The sequence below is a fragment of the Prionailurus viverrinus genome, chromosome D2, assembly GCF_022837055.1.
Source record: "Prionailurus viverrinus isolate Anna chromosome D2, UM_Priviv_1.0, whole genome shotgun sequence".
In the NCBI taxonomy this organism is placed as follows: domain Eukaryota; kingdom Metazoa; phylum Chordata; class Mammalia; order Carnivora; family Felidae; genus Prionailurus; species Prionailurus viverrinus.
Window position 1 is genome coordinate 17668661 of NC_062571.1, and position 18530 is coordinate 17687190.

The 18530-nt window shown below is 44.8% G+C and overlaps 1 long non-coding RNA gene across 1 annotated transcript; it reads right to left on the reverse strand.

The window, feature by feature from the left end:
* Window positions 1–7086: 7086 nt before the first annotated feature.
* On the reverse strand, window positions 7087–8910 carry LOC125148355 (uncharacterized). The gene is made up of 3 exons (XR_007145508.1): window positions 8820–8910; window positions 8389–8495; window positions 7087–7938 (listed from the first exon to the last, which is right to left on the reverse strand). It is a non-coding gene; the product is annotated as an uncharacterized LOC125148355 (long non-coding RNA).
* Between the last annotated feature and the right edge of the window lie 9620 nt (window positions 8911–18530).

Here is an 18530-nt window from a genome sequence, read left to right on the forward strand (position 1 = left end):
ACCTCACAAGCGCAACAAATACAAAACTCCGCCGTCTGTCTCAAGGATTGTCCTTTACAGGCCACGTCCCCCAGGAGGTGGGTTGGGGGGCGGGGGCAGGGTGGAAGGATCAAGCACCATGACTTCCCCAGCTTTTCCGTCCCCTCTCCCTTCCTTCTCAGCGATGCTCCCACCCCACCACTAGCATTGTGTTTATACAAGGAGCAAGACAAATGTGCATTGGATGATGCCATAGGCTTGTCACCCTACCCCTCCTCTCCTTCCCTGAGGCTCTCCCAGCCCAGCCTCCTGCTTTCCTGGTCTCAGGCTGCAAACGCCCCAGCAACTCAATTCCCGGGGCCCCCGGCTCTCACCCACAGTGAGAAGAAGCGAGAAGGCATGTACATTTCCCCCGCCACCCCGGCAGCATCCGTCACCCTGTCCGGGGCTTCCTTCGCTCTGCTGGCCACTCCTGTTTACACGGGGATAACACAGCCAGACCCTTTCTGGCATGATGCCAACACAACCACCTCGATTCTTCCAGCTCCCCATATGGATCAGCGTTGCTTGATTAAGCACATCCGTTTAAAGTCAAAGCCTCGTTAATATCCACGGTTGTAAGCCCATTTCACTTGGATAACTGCTTGCCTTATTATTTGATTTGATTTAGTCCTCTGCCCGGCTGCCATCCTAAGTCTCCTCTCCACTTAATTTAGCATCCAAACTAGATGTGTCTGTCTTGTCACACATCAGGTCTAGAGGAACACCAAGTCTGGAGAGCCCTCTGGGCTCACTTTTGCCATCTTCCAAAAATGTCCATCCTTTCTCTCCTGGGTGGAGGATATTTTAACCCTGAAAGAGGAAGGGAACAAAACAAGACACGAAAGGGCAAATAGAGACTTGTCTCCTACTCAGGCCAGGAAGGAAACTGTCCTCAGTGCGCGGAACTCAAGTCTATGCCGGGCCGGGCCTCTAACAGGGGCTGTCGCTGACACGTCACAAGATTGCTGGGACAGTCTTCCCATGGAGAGATGGGAGTGGGGGTGGGGATGGTGCTTCTCACATTCTAGTCCGATCCATACCGTTGACGTCATCTCTGCAAGGTCACAGCTCACACCTGCCATCTCTGCTGGAGTGCAGGATTCTGTCCATCTCCCTCTGGATGCCTACCCCTCTCGAACTTCTTTGGAGAACACCCCCCATGCTAGGCACTATCCTGGCGAACCTTCTCCGCCTAACCCTGGGTGTCACAGTTTTCCAGATAAGAACACGGTGGGGGGAAGACTCACTCCTGGGCTGCCCCCCTGCTTGTCTCTAGACCAGTGACTCTCAAAATTATGGGGTGGTGGAGACAGAGTGCTGTCTCCTGCTAGAGGGTTCTGATTCTCCTCCCCCGGGGCTTTCTCCCTCCCCTCAAATCTCCTTAGGAAATGATTACCAAGGGGCCACCGTTCCAGGGAGAACCTGAAGTGTCCTTCAAGAGTGTGGAGAACATGTGGGAGGATTCTGCAGGTGGTGAGGGGTGTATGAACTGGAGGGGCCTGTCTTCCTCCTTACCCTGTACTCTCTAAGGACGTACTGGGGACAATGTGTAGGAAATTAATGTCCACCCATCTCAATTCTTCTGTTGCAGATATTGAGGTGAGCTCTAAAAGTCAACGTTCTACAGGAAGGGGTGGAACACAAAAGCTCTTTCTCTTTCTCCCTTCAGATCAATGCCACAGAAATCTAGGCAATGGAGTGGCAGCGTGTGCCCCCCCCCGCCAACAAGCCTGCCCCCCCCGCCCCGAGAGACCCAAGATGGTGCTAACGACTATGCATCTATGCATCATCGCAGTGCTTTCTTTCGTCAAACAATTTTTTGGCTGTTTCATCAAAATCTAAGTGCATCCATTGAGTCTCGCCACCCATGGGGACCCCATCCGTCCCGTGTGACCCAGTGGGGAAAAAGATGGCGAGACATGCTGGTCTAGGGCATTTCGGGAGGCTCTCTTCTGACCTGCAGTGGGGGAGAGGGGCCCGCCTTGGAGCGGGGTAGAAAGACGGTGCCCCTCACCCCCACCTGCACACACAGGTTGAAAACCAAAACAAAAGGGAGGACACTTCATCTCATCACAGAATCGCCTCCGGACGACACTGAAAAGCTGCCGAAGTTGCTTCCCAGTGGTGAGGTGCAGAGAGCGTTGTATTGGGTATTGAAATGAGTCAGGGATGCTGAGACACAGCCCTGTGCTCTGCCAGAGGGTGGTCCTGAGCACCAGGTCCAAAGAACCACCAGCATCAGGTTCTTTTATTTTTATTTTTTAATGTTTATTTATTTATTTTGCGAGAGCGCGCGCGTGAGAGAGAGAGTATATGAGCAGAGGAGGGACAGAGAGAGAGGGAGACAGGGCATCCCAAGCAGGCTCCGCGCTGCCAGTGCAGAGCCCGACGTGGGGCTCAGACCCACAAACTGTGAGATCATGACCTGAGCCGAAGTCAAGAGTCAAATGCTTAACTGACTGAGCCACCCAGGCGCCCCAGTCCTGTGTATTTTCTATGGGGATGAGAGGAGGTCGCGAACCTATGTCTCACAAACACTTCAGAAGAGATTTAGGTCAATTGTCCATGCCACTAAATGAAGCTGGGTACTGATGGAGATTATGAGAAAGCCAAAACTCCGAAGCCAGAAGGCAATTTGGGATGCTTCTCTCACTGCCACCATGAGGTCTTTGATTTGACAAACGTGCACTTTATGTTTCTAAGTATTTATTTAAATTCCCATGAGTTAACATACAGTGTAATATTAATGTCAGGGGTACATATAGGGATTCAACACTTCCATACGTCACCTGGTGCTCATCAAGACAAGTGCCCTCCTTCACCCCCATCACCTACTTTACCCATCCCCCCACCCACCTCCCTCCTGGTAACCCTCAGTTTGTTCTCTATAGTTGAGTCTGGACAAATGTACTATACCCAAGAAACCACACTAAGGTTTATCCCAATGCCAAGAGGATTTGAGATTTTGCTCCATAGGAAATATGACCCTGATGGGCTGCTAGTAAACCTATGCACCTGTCAGATTACCCTCTGCCTACAACCTTCCCCCCCCCCCGCCCCCCTTACCCTGGTAGCTACCAGGGTATCCCATCTGTTCTAACACTTGCCTTTGGTCCTGAACAAGGCTTCCTGTACTGACCTTCACCACCCAGCCAGCAGGTTCTCCATTAATGACCCAGCATTGTCTAGCATCGCTGTTGCTATGGTGACAGTCACTCATGAATACACTAAAAGAAAAATAGCCCACACTCTAGCAGGTGCATAGTCCTGGCACGGCATACCGGTACTGGCTCGTAAAGTTTTCTAGTTTCCCCCAAGACTTTTCTTTCCCCCAAGACTTAAAATTAGGAACCAATGTAACTGCTAAGAACACGATTCTCCTAGCAACCAGAGAAATGCTCTTCCCTCCTGTTGGGGAAGTTAAAAATAACATTGCTTGTACCACTGTAACCGGCTGGAATCTCCAAATTATGTCCCGGAACATCCGCCTGGTCATAGCAGATAGCACCTATCGTCAAGGTGACCTTTCTAAGGCACAAATGTCATTCGGCTGCACAGAGTCATTCAGGCTTCCTCTTTCCTGAGTGGGAGAAACGTCATACTCACCTTGGGCCTTGTGAGCGGGGGCAGGGTTCCCTTCTTACCCATTCCCAGCAAGGCACCAACGTTCTAGGCATAAGCAATCGCTCGAGATTCTCTGCAGACCTTGTGCCTGCCAGCCTGGATGCCTGCCCTCTCCCCTTCCTCCCTCCCTCTTTCCCTTCCTGTTGATATAATTAACATACAATAAAATTTAAAAATCCTAAGGGATCAGTTCAATGAGTTTTGACAATTAACGTATGCAGGGCAAGATACCAAACATTTCCAGTGTTCCAGAAAGGTCTCTCGTGTCCCTCTCCAGTCAATCAACCATCCCCCAACCCAGAGGCAACCATTTTCTGACCTCTATTTCCACAGATGAGTTTTGTCTGTTCTGAAACTTCATAAATGGAATGGTATAGAAAATATTATTGGGTGTATTCTATTGTGTGAATATGGCACCATTTAAAAATCGACTTTTCTGTTGATGGACATTTGAGGTGTTTTCAGTTCGAGATTATCATGAATAAGACTCCTTAAGAATATTTTTATGCTAGCCTTTTTGTGGAAAATCATTTATTTCTCTTGGGCAAATGCCTAGAAGTGGAATTGCTGGGTCATGGGGAAGCTGTATGCTTAACTTTATTACAGACTGCCAGATGGTTCTCCAAACTGCTTGTACTGTTTGACTCTTCCATCATCGTAGACAAGAGTCCAACTTCTCCACACCCCCACTAACATTTGGTATTGTCATTGTTGTTGTTGTCTTAATTTTGCCATTCTCGGTGGGTATGTAACAGTATCTCATTGTGCTTTTAATTTGCATTTTTCTGACAACTAATAACCTGAGTATATCTGAGTACATTCTCATGTACTTACGGGCCACTTCCATATCATCTTTTGTGAAGTATCTGTCCAATGTTTTGTCCATTTAAAAAACTGAGTTGTTGGGGCGCCTGGGTGGCGCAGTCGGTTAAGCGTCCGACTTCAGCCAGGTCACGATCTCGCGGTCCGGGAGTTCGAGCCCCGCGTCAGGCTCTGGGCTCATGGCTCAGAGCCTGGAGCCTGCTTCCAATTCTGTGTCTCCCTGTCTCTCTGCCCCTCCCCCGTTCATGCTGTTTCTCTCTGTCCCAAAAATAAATGTTCAAAAAAAGAAAATTAAAAAAAAAAACTGAGTTGTTTACCTTCCCATTAATTAATTTGTTAATAATATATTCTGGATATATGTTCTGCAAATAGATTTTCCCTATCTGTGGTTTGTCTGCTCGTTTTCTGAATGGTAACTTTGATGGGCAGGAATTTTTAATTGTGAGGAAGTCCACTTCATCAGTTACTTTCTTGTTATGGTTTGTCATTTTTGTGTCTTGTCTCAACACTCTATATCTAACTGAAGGTTGCAAAGAATTTCTCTTCTATTTTCTTCTAGAAGATTTGTGGTTCTGTTTTTCTCATATAGACTTTTGATTCATCTCAAATTATTGTTTTATTTGTTCAGTGAGACAGGAGTGGCGTTATTTTTTTTCTCATAAGAATATTCAGTATTTCCAGCACTATCTGTTGAAAGATTTTCCTGTCGCCACTAAATTATTTTGGTGCCCTTGTCTAAAATGAGTTGACTGCAAAAGTATAGGTCTATTTCTGGACTCTCCCTTCTGTTCCATTGACCTGTGTGTCTATTCCTATGCAATAGCATGCTGTCTTGATTATTGGGTTTATAGCAAGTCTTGAAATCATGTAGTGTAAGTTCCTCCACACGCTTCCACTTTGTCAAGATAATTTTGGCACTTCTGGCACTTTCTCTGAATTTCCATAAAAATTTTAGGATTAGATTTTCTATTTCTTCCCCCCAAACCTGCTGTAATTTTGGTAGACACTCCATTGGAACTATAGATCAATTTAGAGCAAATTAATATTTTAAAACCTTGACTCTTCTAATCCATGAATATGGTATATCTCTCCACTTGTTTATATCTTCTTTAATTACTCTCAAAAATGCTTACAGTTTCCAGGGTAAAATTCTTGCTTATCTTTCATTAAATTCACTCCTAGATATTTGGTTTTGTAAATGCTATTGAAAGAGTATTATTTTATTTTTCAATAAAATAAAATCATTTATTACTTCACCTGTTTACTTTGGCATGTACAGTTTCAGACACCAGGCATGCCTTCCTCCTTGTCTGCATACACACTTGCTACCCCTCCTTCCAGGCATCACCCTCTGTAGGAAGCCTGACTCTGTTTTCCTGGCCTGAGTAATCTCATTTCTGTGTTATGATAAAGATCTGTGTGGTTTCATGATAATGCAAAGATTCTGCCATATTTAACTAGGTGTTTATTGTCTGTCTGCTAATTAGACCTTGAGTTCTTTGAGAGCAGCAGCTGTGTCTTCAATCTCTTTTCACAATATCAAGTGAAACAGTCAGCCTATAGACTCACTTGTTAAACAAGGACATCTTAAAGTGGTAAAGAATCTCAGATGTCGTCATGTTCAATACTCTACATGAAACTCCACTATATTGTTGCATGGCCAGAATGCAGCGAACCTGTCTGATTTGGGCTATGGTAGATATGATGCACTTTATGTGCTCTTTGTGTCCATTAACAGTAGACCCATGGAAGAGGCTTCCATTGAAACTAAGAAACATTCTGGATTCCCTACTTGCATAGTAAAGATCTAGTGCCAAATCTACTTGGATGCTATTGCCTCCCCTTTGTTCTTTGGTTGTAAGCACAGTTCAAACATTCTAATCCTTATCTATTAAACGTGTCCAATTGGTACCATTTAATGTTTTAGAAAGTTTTATCATTACATTTCCACAATTAGTATGTAATATTTACATGATTTTTTTCAAATGTTTATTTAAATTCCAGTTAACATACAATGAAATATTGGTTTTAGGAATAGAACCCAGTGATTCATCACTTACATACAACACCCAGTGCTCATCACCAGTGCCCTCCTTAATACCCATCACCCATTTAGCCCACCCCCCACCCACCTCCCTCCATCAACCCTCAGTTTGTTTTCTATCATTAATATTTGCTACTCACACCAATTCTAGGTGTGAGAAATTGTAGCTGCATGAAAACTTCTTGTTCTGCCACTCATCAGGTGTTTAATTTTGTCTCTACATACCTAAGGAGAAATGTATGAGTGTGTTCATTGTGTAAATCACACATTTATTAGGTTGATGGAAATGTGGTTGTTCATCTCTAAGAACTGGAGGGGTGCAGTGTATTAAATGCATTTTACAGTGTACTCGACAGCAGTTAGAAGTGGGGAATTAGATGCATACAATATGGATAGATCTTAAGAGCAGTGCCAATGGGGAAAAGAAATATATAACATACAAATTTTGTGTAAATTAAAAATTCATCACACATCAATAAAAACGCATCAAAGTGGCAAACTTCATTTTTGAAAAATACATTCAAGCAAAAAGATCCACCAGAATTATTTCAGGTAGAGAAGGGTGCATTGCAGGAGCAGAAATAGGGGATAAAGGAAAATCAATCCGTGAACCAAGGAAGAGTCCAGCAGGTCGCTAGCAATAATATGCCGTGAAATGAGGGGCTTGAGAGACTCAAGTTTCCATTTTTAACAGCCGAAAGAAGAGGAATTTAAAAAAGGTAAAAATCAGATTTTGAGGGGATTAAGTGAGGTAATTCATGAAAAGCACTTAGCAAGTGCCCTAGCACATGGTAACTATTGACGAATTTTATGAAGCTAATATTAGTAGACTAATCTGTGCTAAAAAGCACCCTCCATGGGGGGCGGGACCTCCATTTTGTTCATGCGAGCATCTCGAGCACCAGAGCAGCATCTGTCACGTTTGCAGGTGCTCGATAAATATTTGTTGAGGGAATAACAGGCACTGAGATACAACGATGGGCAAAAGCAATACTGCTTCCGCCCTTACAGAGCTAACAGTTTGGAAGAGAGACAAACACCAATAAAAAACATACATAAATAAATACACAATTGCAATCGTTTCTAAATGCAAGTTCTCGTGGTTCCCTGATAGCCCATAATGGGGGTATTCAAATGGGTCAGAGCGATCAGAAAAAGCTTCCTTGAGCAAGTGACCTTTGAGTCGCGGTGAGTAAGATTTAACTAGATACAAAGAGGAAGATCATTCCAGGCAGGAAACCTAGCATGTGCAATGTCCCTGTGGCAGACGAGAGCTTGGCAAATACGAGAGCCTGAAAGACAGGGCGAGGGGGCCCAGCTGGGCAGTGAGGCTGGAGAAGGAGGCGGGGCCAGACCAAGGCAAGACCTCACCAGCCATGTCAAGGAACTTGCCTTTATTTTCTGAGCCGGGGAAAGCTGATGACAGGCTGTAAGAGCAGAGAGACACAATCAGATATTTATTTTTAGAAGACGGTTCAGGCATCAGCTTTTAGTGTATGTGGCACTGGGCTACTAGTGAAAGGACAGATAAAAGTGACTAGATCGTCAACGTTGGCTGGGATTGTTAGAATTTGCGAACCATCGACATAAGACGTGGAACACAGCTATTCAATGTGGTCGATTCCTAGATGTCAAGAAAAGCCTGAATCTATCTGGAATAATGCTGCGGCTCCTGGGAGGGGCTTATGGATCATAAGATGACCAAGACTGATTAAGAGCAAAGGCCGTTCCTCTGTCTCTCCTGATACTCTCCCACTGCTTGACAACTGGAAGGATTTGGGCTTGATGAACGTTTCATTCCCAAAGTATACTTTCCAACTAGTTGGTGATGCTCCTGGCCTTGTTGATATGCAAATTCCTCACGTTGATCAACTCACCTTGGCCTCTGGTGCTGCCAACAGGCCCTGAGGCACCATCGCCTCTCACTGCCCATTTGCAGGACTTTCTTGACCACATTGGTCCAACCCACAGGCTACACACCCACCTGCCAAGAGGAGGGAGAGAGCACATGTTCTGCAATCCGTTTGTCACTCACCCAAGGGCCAAGCCAAAGAACACACTGAGCCCCTTGAGCTCTGTACCTCCCACAACCATCCACATCTGCCCACCCTTGCCACACCCACCCTGAGGCAAGGCCACACCTGGCCTCCAGAACAAAGCCCAACTCCAAGCTCTCTCAAAAATCAGATTGGGTGCATAAACTTAGGTTCTCACTTTTCTTTCTAAGGTACTTCACCCACCCCACCCTCCCCCTGAACTACACCCAGTGCAAAAAGCCATCCCTGTGAACCAAGCCATTGGCTCTCACCTTGCAACCACTCCATAAATGTTAGGTCCTTCTGTGTACGCTTCCTACAGGGGAGACCCTCACTCCTTGCCACCGGATGCCTCAGTATGCGTTCTCATAGAAGGCATCTTATGACCCTGTCAGGTTCTAAGAATCAAAACTACATGTGACATCTCCTTCTCAAAAAGGCATTCCAAAGAAGGCTGGTCGCAATAGAAAATATCAGTAACTAAGAGAGGGGTCCCCTGAATGCTGTATGGTCCATCAGATACTTCTTTTTCTTCTCTTGGGTATCAGCTAATCTTCCTCCAGTATGGAATCCATCTGACACGTTCATACATTCATACCCTGCCCCCCACCCCAGGGTGTGTCATTTTCCTCACTAACTCGGTGAACACATCAGTCATTCAGTGAATCACTTGGCAAATTTCCTAAGGACCCACTGGACACAAAGCCACCGTCGTGGACACACAACTTCTGCAGGAAGGGCATATGCCCCAAAGCTCGAGAATTAGGAGACCCCTAGTTCTGCATGGCCTCTTCAAATGCAGAGAGAAACATGTTTCAAGTCCCTGCTAACAAGGACAAGTTCCAGCCAGAGCTGACCTTCAGCTCACTCACCGGGAATCCAAGTCTCTGTCAGCCATGGGAGTCAGGGGCCAAGTTCTCTGCCAAATTACTGGTGCAGTCTGGCCTGAAATGCCCTCTCTCTACATGGGGATTCAAGTAGCTCCTGTCCCACTAACGTCAACATACTGCGTCCTACATTTCTCTACCTTGTACCCCACATTTGTCAATTTAAAAATGTTTAGGAGCTCCTTGGTGACTGAGTTCATGAAGCATCTGGCTGTTGGTTCCAGCTCAGGTCATGATTCCAGGGTCATGGGATCAAGCCTCACGTTGGGCTCTGTGTTGAGTGTGGAACCTGCTAAGATCCTTTCTCTCTCCCTCTGCCCCTCTTCTCAGCTTTTACTCTCTCTCTCTCTCTAAAAAAAATTAAAATAAAAATTAAAAATTAAAATGACTAAAGTTCACAGCAGCATTATTCACACTCAAAAGGCAGAAATAAATCAAATGTCCATCAACAGATGAATGGAATGGAATGGAATATTATTCAGCCTTAAAAAAAAGAAGGGGATTCTGGGGCCACTGGGGTGGCTCAGTCGGTTAAGCATCCAACTTGAGCTCAGGTCATGATCTCATGGTTTGCGAGTTCAAGCCCCATGGTGGTCTCTGTGCTGACAGCTCAGAGCCTGGAGCCTGCTTCGGATTCTGTGTCTCCCTCTCTCTCTGCCTCTCCCCCACTCGCACTCTGTCTCTGTCTGTCTCTCTCTCTCTCAAATAAATTTTTAAAAAAGGGGGGGATTCTGACACAGGCTATATGTATCTCACATACACAAACACATATAGAAATAGAGAGAGACCTCTATAAAGATACAGTTATATATATCATATGTATATCTTATAATGTAGATTATATATATATATATATATATATATATATATATCTCCAGCCTCTGCCCCTTGCTTGTCTGTAACTTTCTACTCCAACGCTGAGAAACCTAGCTCCCATCAACTCCCATCCACTCACTGAAATAAGTGTTCAATTCCAGGGGCACCTGGGTGGCTCAGTCAGTTGAGCTTTCGACTCTTGATTTTGGTTTTGGCCTGTCTCAGCTTTTGGCAAGCCTTCCTCACTGAGCTTGATCATTTCTAGCTTTTGATGTACAGTGAGAGACGTGTGACTCTGCCTTTCACTTGAACACTTAGAGGCCACTGTAGGGGAATTACTTGGCCTGATTTCAATATTGTGTCTCAGAGAGAGAGAGGGAGCCGTCAGAACATGCACAACATTTATCAACTAAGTTTGCCATCTGATATGGGCTTGGCGAGGCATGCCTGGATGTAACCTTTTCAGACTGACTTCTTTCACTTAGCGATATGCATTTAAGTTTCCACCGTGTCTTTTCATGGCTTGGTAGCCCATTGCTTTTTATGCATTGTCCGGATATAATATACTTTGTATATTTATCTTAAAGGACGCATTGGTTGCTCCCCAGTTTTAGTGACTATGAATAAAGACGCTATAAATATTCGTGTACGGGTTTTTGTGTGCTGAGTTGTCAACTCACTTGGGTAAATTGGCAGCGAGATTGTTGGACTGCATGGTCAAAGTACGTTTAGCTCTGAAAGAAACCACCACACTGTCTCTCAAAGCAGCTATACCCAAGTTCCCATCCCCGTCAACAAGGAACGAGAGTTCCTCATTCTCGCTAGGATGTGGGCCTGCCAGTTTTCCAGACTTGGAGCTATTCTAACGGGTGTGTAGTGGGATTTCATTCTTGTTTGAATCTGCAGTACCTTTTTATTTATTTTTGGGACAGAGAGAGACAGAGCATGAACGGGGGAGGGGCAGAGAGAGAGGGAGACACAGAATCGGAAACAGGCTCCAGGCTCCGAGCCATCAGCCCAGAGCCCGACGCGGGGCTCAAACCCACGGACCGCGAGATCATGACCTGGCTGAAGTCGGACCCTCAACCGACTGCGCCACCCAGGCGCCCCTGAATCTGCAGTACCTTTAACAACAGGTGATGTTGAGAAGCTTCTCGCATGCTTTCTTTGGCCACCTGTATGCCTTGCTTGGTGTGGTGCCTGGGTGTCCGTTCAGATCCTTTTTTCCTTTCGTAATCGAGAATTTTTAAATTTTTATTTATTTTTTTATTTGAGAGAGAGAGAGAAAGTGATAGCGGGGGAAAGAGACAGAGGAAGAGAGAGAGAGAGAGAGAGAGAGAGAGAGAGAGAGAATTCCAAGCAGGTTCCATGCTCATCAGCTCATCATGGGCCCAACATGGGGTTCAATCTCAAGACCCTGGGATCATGACCCGAGCTGAAATCAAGAGTAGGCTGCTCAACCGACTGAGCCACCCAGGCACTCCCATAATTGAGATTTTATTGGTTGTTCTGAGGGTCAGTGCACAGACATTATGAAGAATTTGTACACAATTCCTAATGCAGGTGCCAAACATATTAGGAGCCTGTAGTTCTTTTTTTTTTTTTAACATTTATTTTATTTTTGAGACAGAGAGAGACAGAGCATGAACGGGGGAGGGTCAGAGAGAGGGAGACACAGAATCTGAAACAGGCTCCAGGCTCTGAGCGGTCAGCACAGAGCCCGACGCGGGGCTCAAACTCACGGACGCGAGATCATGACCTGAGCCGAAGTCGGACGCTTAACCGACTGAGCCAGCCAGGCGCCCTGCCTGTAGTTTTTTTCTAAACCGTGGTTCTAGTGACATTCCAGCTTAAAATTTTCAGGCAAGTTTTTCCTAAGAAGACGCTAGGTCACAATATCTTCAGGGGTTGATCAACGGTTACACTGTAAGCATCGGTAATTCACATGTCACTATTATGGATCCTACACACTCAAAATATCAATGTCTCAGGGCACAGTAACAGAGTTGTTAGGCAAACTGGACTACCATGACCAGAGGTCTTAAAGAATGCACACATCAGGGCACCCAGTGGCTCAGTCCGCGAAGCATCCGACGTCAGCTCAGGTCATGACCTTGAAGTTCTTGAGTTCGAGCCCCGCATCGAGCTTTCTGCTGTCAGCCCAGAGCCTGCTTTGGATCCCTCCCCCATCTCTGCACCTCCCCCACTCTCGCACATGCTCTCTCTCTCTCTCTCAAAAATAAACATTAAAAAAGAAAAAAAAAAGAATGCACATAGTTTGAGACTCAAGAGCAAACTAAGATCAGGCAGCAGTTGCTTGGAAGAAACAATTCTCCTGAGAACAACGTGGGAATAGAAGGGTCGTTTCAAATGTTCGGGACTGACGTGCCATTCATAAGGGAGATCGAGCTACAGGTCACAGGCTGGCTTATCACTTGGCTGGCTTTGGGAAAGGCAGCCCTCCACCCCCTGTTTAATTACCGTGATAAGGGGCCGGGGTCAAATGTATCAGACATGGTGTCATAAGGGTAGGGGCCTCCCTGACTCTCATAGGGGGCACAATACACAGGCCAATTCAGGTTTTTCTTGGGCAAAGTTGATCACAGAGTTTCCCGCAATGGCCAACTCTCCTCCTTGTCGTCCCTGCTAGCAAATATCCACCTGTCCCACGACCCAGGAACATTCGTATTAGAGGCTCCCCTAAAGAAGAAGGCCACGTGAAACCGAAGGAACTTCTGGTTTGGGGACCTGTCCCCTGCCATAAAGGCAACAGCCCATCCCAGAATTCAATACCCCAACTGAGCAAAGGCATTTAATGCTGTTGCCCTCCCGCTCTTGGTCAGGGTGGAGCCTAGACACTGTAACTTGTAAAAGAAATTGTCGACAAGATCAAGAGTGAAAGAGGAAGAGGGGTCTACCGTGGGCCCGTTCACTCTGTGCCTGGGATTTCTGCTATTCTGCTCTATAAATATGCTCTGTGCCCAATGGTAAACTCAACTGACACTTGTATAGACTTTATTTTCACAGGCATTCCGCCTTCTGACATCACATGGGGTAGATATCATTACGCCCATTGTGTAGAGGAGGGAACTGATGAGGAGAAAAATTAGGTAATTCGTGCCAGGTGGCACAGCTGGTGGGTAAAACTAAAATTTAAACCACTGCTCTCTGGAAGGTCCCAGGGGAAAGTGATGCTATCATGGTCTCCTAAAGATATTTCTAACAAATGGTGTTTTGCGTGTGGGTTTGTGTGTGTGTGTGTGTGTGTGTGTGTGTGTGTGTCTCAGAAATGGCCTCTGACAAGGGTACAACGTGGGATGTAATCTGTATGTGGATGTGAGTCTCGAGGGTGCCCCAGGATTCAATCGTGTCTTATTTAAGTAGCTCACGTCTCCCAAAAGGAGGTGTGGCATTTTCGCTAAAGCAGATGCCATTTTCCGTGGATCATAGCTAGTTTTGTGCCTCTGAGAAGCCTTCAGAAATGCTCACCAGCTTTCTGCAGTCTCTTGAACAAGACGCCGTCCACAGGATAATTAATATGTCCCCTTTACCTTCTCTGCCTGTGGTCACCACGAATGTCCCTTCATGGGGTCTAAAGCAAGGTATTTATCAGAGGGAAGGAAAAAAAGTTATGTTAGCCAAGTCTGTTCCTCGTGTGTTTCCTGCTCTTCTTTGTGTGTATTTTATTTTATTTTATTATTTTTTTAACGTTTATTTATTTTTGAGACAGAGAGAGACAGAGCATGAACAGGGGAGGGGCAGAGAGAGGGAGACACAGAATCCGAAACAGGCTCCAGGCTCCGAGCGGTCAGCACAGAGCCCGACGCGGGGCTCGAACTCATGGACCATGAGATCATGACCTGAGCCGAAGTCGGACGCTTAACCGACTGAGCCACCCAGGCGCCCCTCTTTGTGTGTATTTTAAAACTCGCTTCAGGGGCGCCTGGGTGGCGCAGTCGGTTAAGCGTCCGACTTCAGCCAGGTCACGATCTCGCGGTCCGGGAGTTCGAGCCCCGCGTCGGGCTCTGGGCTGATGGCTCGGAGCCTGGAGCCTGTTTCCCATTCTGTGTCTCCCTCTCTCTCTGCCCCTCCCCTGTTCATGCTCTGTCTCTCTCTGTCCCAAAAATAAATAAACGTTGAAAAAAAAAAAAACTCGCTTCAGTCTTGGGCCAAAATATTTCATTGCTGTTGTGGCCCACATCTTTCTCATTTCCACTTGAGGGCTGCACTTCATGGTAAAAATCACAAGGGCAATTGTAATTACAGTGCAGACACATCTGCATTTCAAATGAACTCAATCCATTTTGGTTCTCATGATATTGGGGGATGAATAAATCATGCTCCTTAAGTTGTGAATGGCTGCAATACCGAGTGTCAGGAGAGAGAGAGAAACTGCAGGCTCCAAAATGCTCTGAGCTATTCTGGGCAGCTAAGCGGTTGCTTTGAGGGCTCGTTATCAGCCTGGATATTATTCCCTTTGGAAAATTTTGAAATGGTCCCGAAAAGTTCATCACTGCCCTGGAGGAGTTGCATCAGGTTATCTCAACCTTCGCACAAGAGCCACCCACTCTTTCCTCACTTAGAAAAGCATATCCTTCACTTGTGACAAGACAACCTGCCAGAAATGCCACCAGTAGTGATTTTTTATAAGTTGGTAATTTATTGCTTTGGTTTTCATCTAAGGGACCTGTCATGGAGGAGAGATGGAGCATGAGTAGTTTCCTGTGGGCCATGGTAGGATTGTTTGTGTTTAGTCCCTGGCCACCAAAGACTTTCTGTCAAAACCAAAAGCCAAACTTCAGCTTCTGGCAGTAAGGCAGTTTGGGCACCCTGTCCAACCCTTCGGATTGAAGTGACCATATTCAATCGTGCCTTTTAAATGCATCATTGGATGGAACCAAAGCAAGGAATCCACAGAGACTCAGAGCAAAGCAAAAGCACAAACCTTAGGAGGTAAGCAAGTGGAAAGCTAGTTTTCACTTAGAAGGTTTCTCTTGAAACATAGAAAACTTGAGGTTCTGCTTGGATACGTACACAGGTGTGAGAGGCCAGATTGAAATCTTAGAGACCATCCCAAGTAAGGAATCTGATACAGAATAGATGCATAAGACCGGGAACCCAGAGGGCTATAATTTCTTGTGTTAGGGTGAACCAGAAATAAACCTTAACTGCAGACAGTTAAAGCCAGGAAATTACCTGTCTAGACTTAACTGCTGGGGAAAAGAACAAACATTCCCCTGAGAATACATAGCTCTAAAGGAGATATTGTCCAAGTGTTGGGACTAAATTCGGATGATCTCTGTAGGCTCTAAAAACCACTTGTAGATAATTTTATTGAAAGTAGTCCCAGGTAGGGGCCCCTGGGTGGCTCAGTTAGTTAAGCATCTGACTCTCAATTTTGGCTCAGATCATGATCTCATGGTTTGTGGGTTCGAGCCCCGCCTTGGGCTCTGCACTGATAGGTCAGAGCCTGGAGCCTGCTTAGAATTCTCTCTCTCCCTCTCTCTCTGCCCCTCCTCTGCTCACACACACACACACACTCTCTCTCTCTCAAAATAAATAAGTAAACATTTTTTTAAAAATTAAAAAAAAAAAAGTAGTCCCATGTTTGCATCACATCCAGGCTACTGCAAAAAGCAAATGTGGGTCCTCTTTGAAAGAACTCAGCACTATCCCAGGACTCAAAGGCTTTTCGGGAATAATGGTCCAAGGAAATAAGGTGTCCGTGGCACAAGTCACAAAACCCACAAGGAAAGAAAGCACTATGTGCGAGAGCCAGCACGATCCACAGACAGAAAAAAAAAAAAAAAAAAAAAAGTCCTAAAAGGGATCTTGAAAATATGAGCTAGGAACAACAGATCCCACAAAATGAGTATGAAGACACTTTTTTAAAAGAACAATTGAAATGAGAAAGCAAGCAGTGCAATGAAAACCCCATGGATTAGCTAGCAGATTAGAGATGGCTAAAGAGAAATTCAGTGAACTTGAAGACAGGTGAGAAACATGTTCTACAAGGCAACTTGGTGCCACAAAGGGAAACAAAACATGAAAAAGGAGTCAGGAAACAGAGAGCCTACAATGATAGGGTGTGACAAATGTCTTAACAGACTCTCAGCATGAGGAGGACAGATCATATATATTTTTTAAATTATAGATGAAAATGTATCCAGGATAGTGGACAGACACCAATTTTCAGATTCAAGGAACAAGGTGAATTCCAAAGGGACAGCAGCTGGAAGACCTATCATATAAGGAAAAATGGCAAGCCAAGAAATTGACGAATATGTCGGTAAATCTAATGTACATTTATAATACAAGAAACATTAATAATATTAGACTTACAGGTCAAAAGCAGTGTAGAATTAAAATTCTAGACAATATAAAATTCACATCGAAAGAGTATTGGTCATTTTTAAAGTTCTTGAAGGTCCTTGTATTTTTCAAGAGGAGGTTAAAGATGCTTTTTTTTTTTTTTTTTTTTTTTTTTTAAATTTTTTTTTTTCAACGTTTATTTATTTTTGGGACAGAGAGAGACAGAGCATGAACGGGGGAGGGGCAGCGAGAGAGGGAGTCACAGAATCGGAAACAGGCTCCAGGCTCTGAGCCATCAGCCCAGAGCCCGACGCGGGGCTCGAACTCACGGACCGCGAGATCGTGACCTGGCTGAAGTCGGACGCTTAACCGACTGCGCCACCCAGGCGCCCTACTTTTAGTCTTTATAGGTGACATATGCGTACCTGAAAATCTAAGCTTTCAGAAGGCTAGAAACTACTCTTTAAAAAGTAGGAATGGTAAACTCCACACCCAAAAACCAAATAATCCAGTGAGGAAATGGGCAGAAAACATGAATAGACACTTGTCTAAAGAAGAAATCCAGATGGCCAACAGGCACATGAAAAGATGCTTAATGTCGCTCCTCATCAGGGAAATACAAATCAAAACCACACTCAGATATCACCTCACGCCAGTCAGAGTGGCTAAAATGAACAAATCAGGAGATTATAGATGCTGGAGAGGATGTGGAGAAAGGGAACCCTCTTGCACTGTTGGTGGGAATGCAAACTGGTACAGCCGCTCTGGAAAACAGTGTGGAGGTTCCTCAAAACATTAAAAATAGAACTACCCTATGACCCAGCAATAGCACTGCTAGGAATTTACCGAAGGGATACAGGAGTGCTGGTGCATAGGGGAACTTGTACCCCAATGTTTATAGCAGCACTTTCAACCATAGCCAAATGATGGAAAGAGCCTAAATGTCCATCAACGGATGAATGGATAAAGAAATTGTGGTTTATATACACAATGGAATACTACTTGGCAATGAGAAAGAATGAAATCTGGCCTTTTGTAGCAATGTGGATGGAACGGGAGAGTGTGATGCTAAGTGAAATAAGCCATACAGAGAAAGACAGATACCATATGTTTTCACTCTTATGTGGATCCTGAGAAACTTAACAGAAGACCATGGGGGAGGAGAAGGAGAAAAAAAAAAGTTACAAAGAGGGAAGGAGGCAAACCATAAGAGACTGTTAAAAACTGAGAATAAACTGAGGGTTGATGGGGGGTGGGTGGGAGGGGAGGGTGGGTGATGGGCATTGAGGAGGGCACCTGTTGGGATGAGCACTGGGTGTTGTATGGAAACCAATTTGACAATAGATTCAATATTTAAAAAAATAAAAATAAATAAAAAGTAGAAATGGTAAAGGCTATTTATTACAGTGCTGTGTATAATAGCAAAAGACTGAAAACAGGCTATATGTTCATCATTTGGTGACTGGTTGAGTACCCTATGATATAGCCATGCAGTGGAGTTCTGTGAAAAGAATGAAAATGTAATTTCCAAACAAAGTAGACAGAAAAAAATGAAATGAGTGGGTAGAAGACTTGCAATCATTCCAAAAGGAGGCAGAAAAAGGAGGAAAATAGAAAAAGTAGACAAATGTAACCATATAATATTATAGTAATGAATAGAAACCTAGCATATCAGTAACTATAATAAATGTAAAATGACTAAGCTCTACAGTTCGAAGGAAAGGGTGGAAGACTGAGTTAAAATAATGCCATGCATAGGCTGATTACAAGAGGTATACCTATAAGGTATTACCTTAAGTGATTAAAAGTCAATGAATAGGAAAATATGTACTAGTTGAATATTAACCCCCCAAAAGCTGACATAAAGAATTTAAAGAGGAAACCAATTTGACAATAAACTTCATATTAAAAAAGAGAATTTAGGGGCGCCTGGGTGGCTCAGTCGGTTAAGCGTCCGACTTCAGCCAG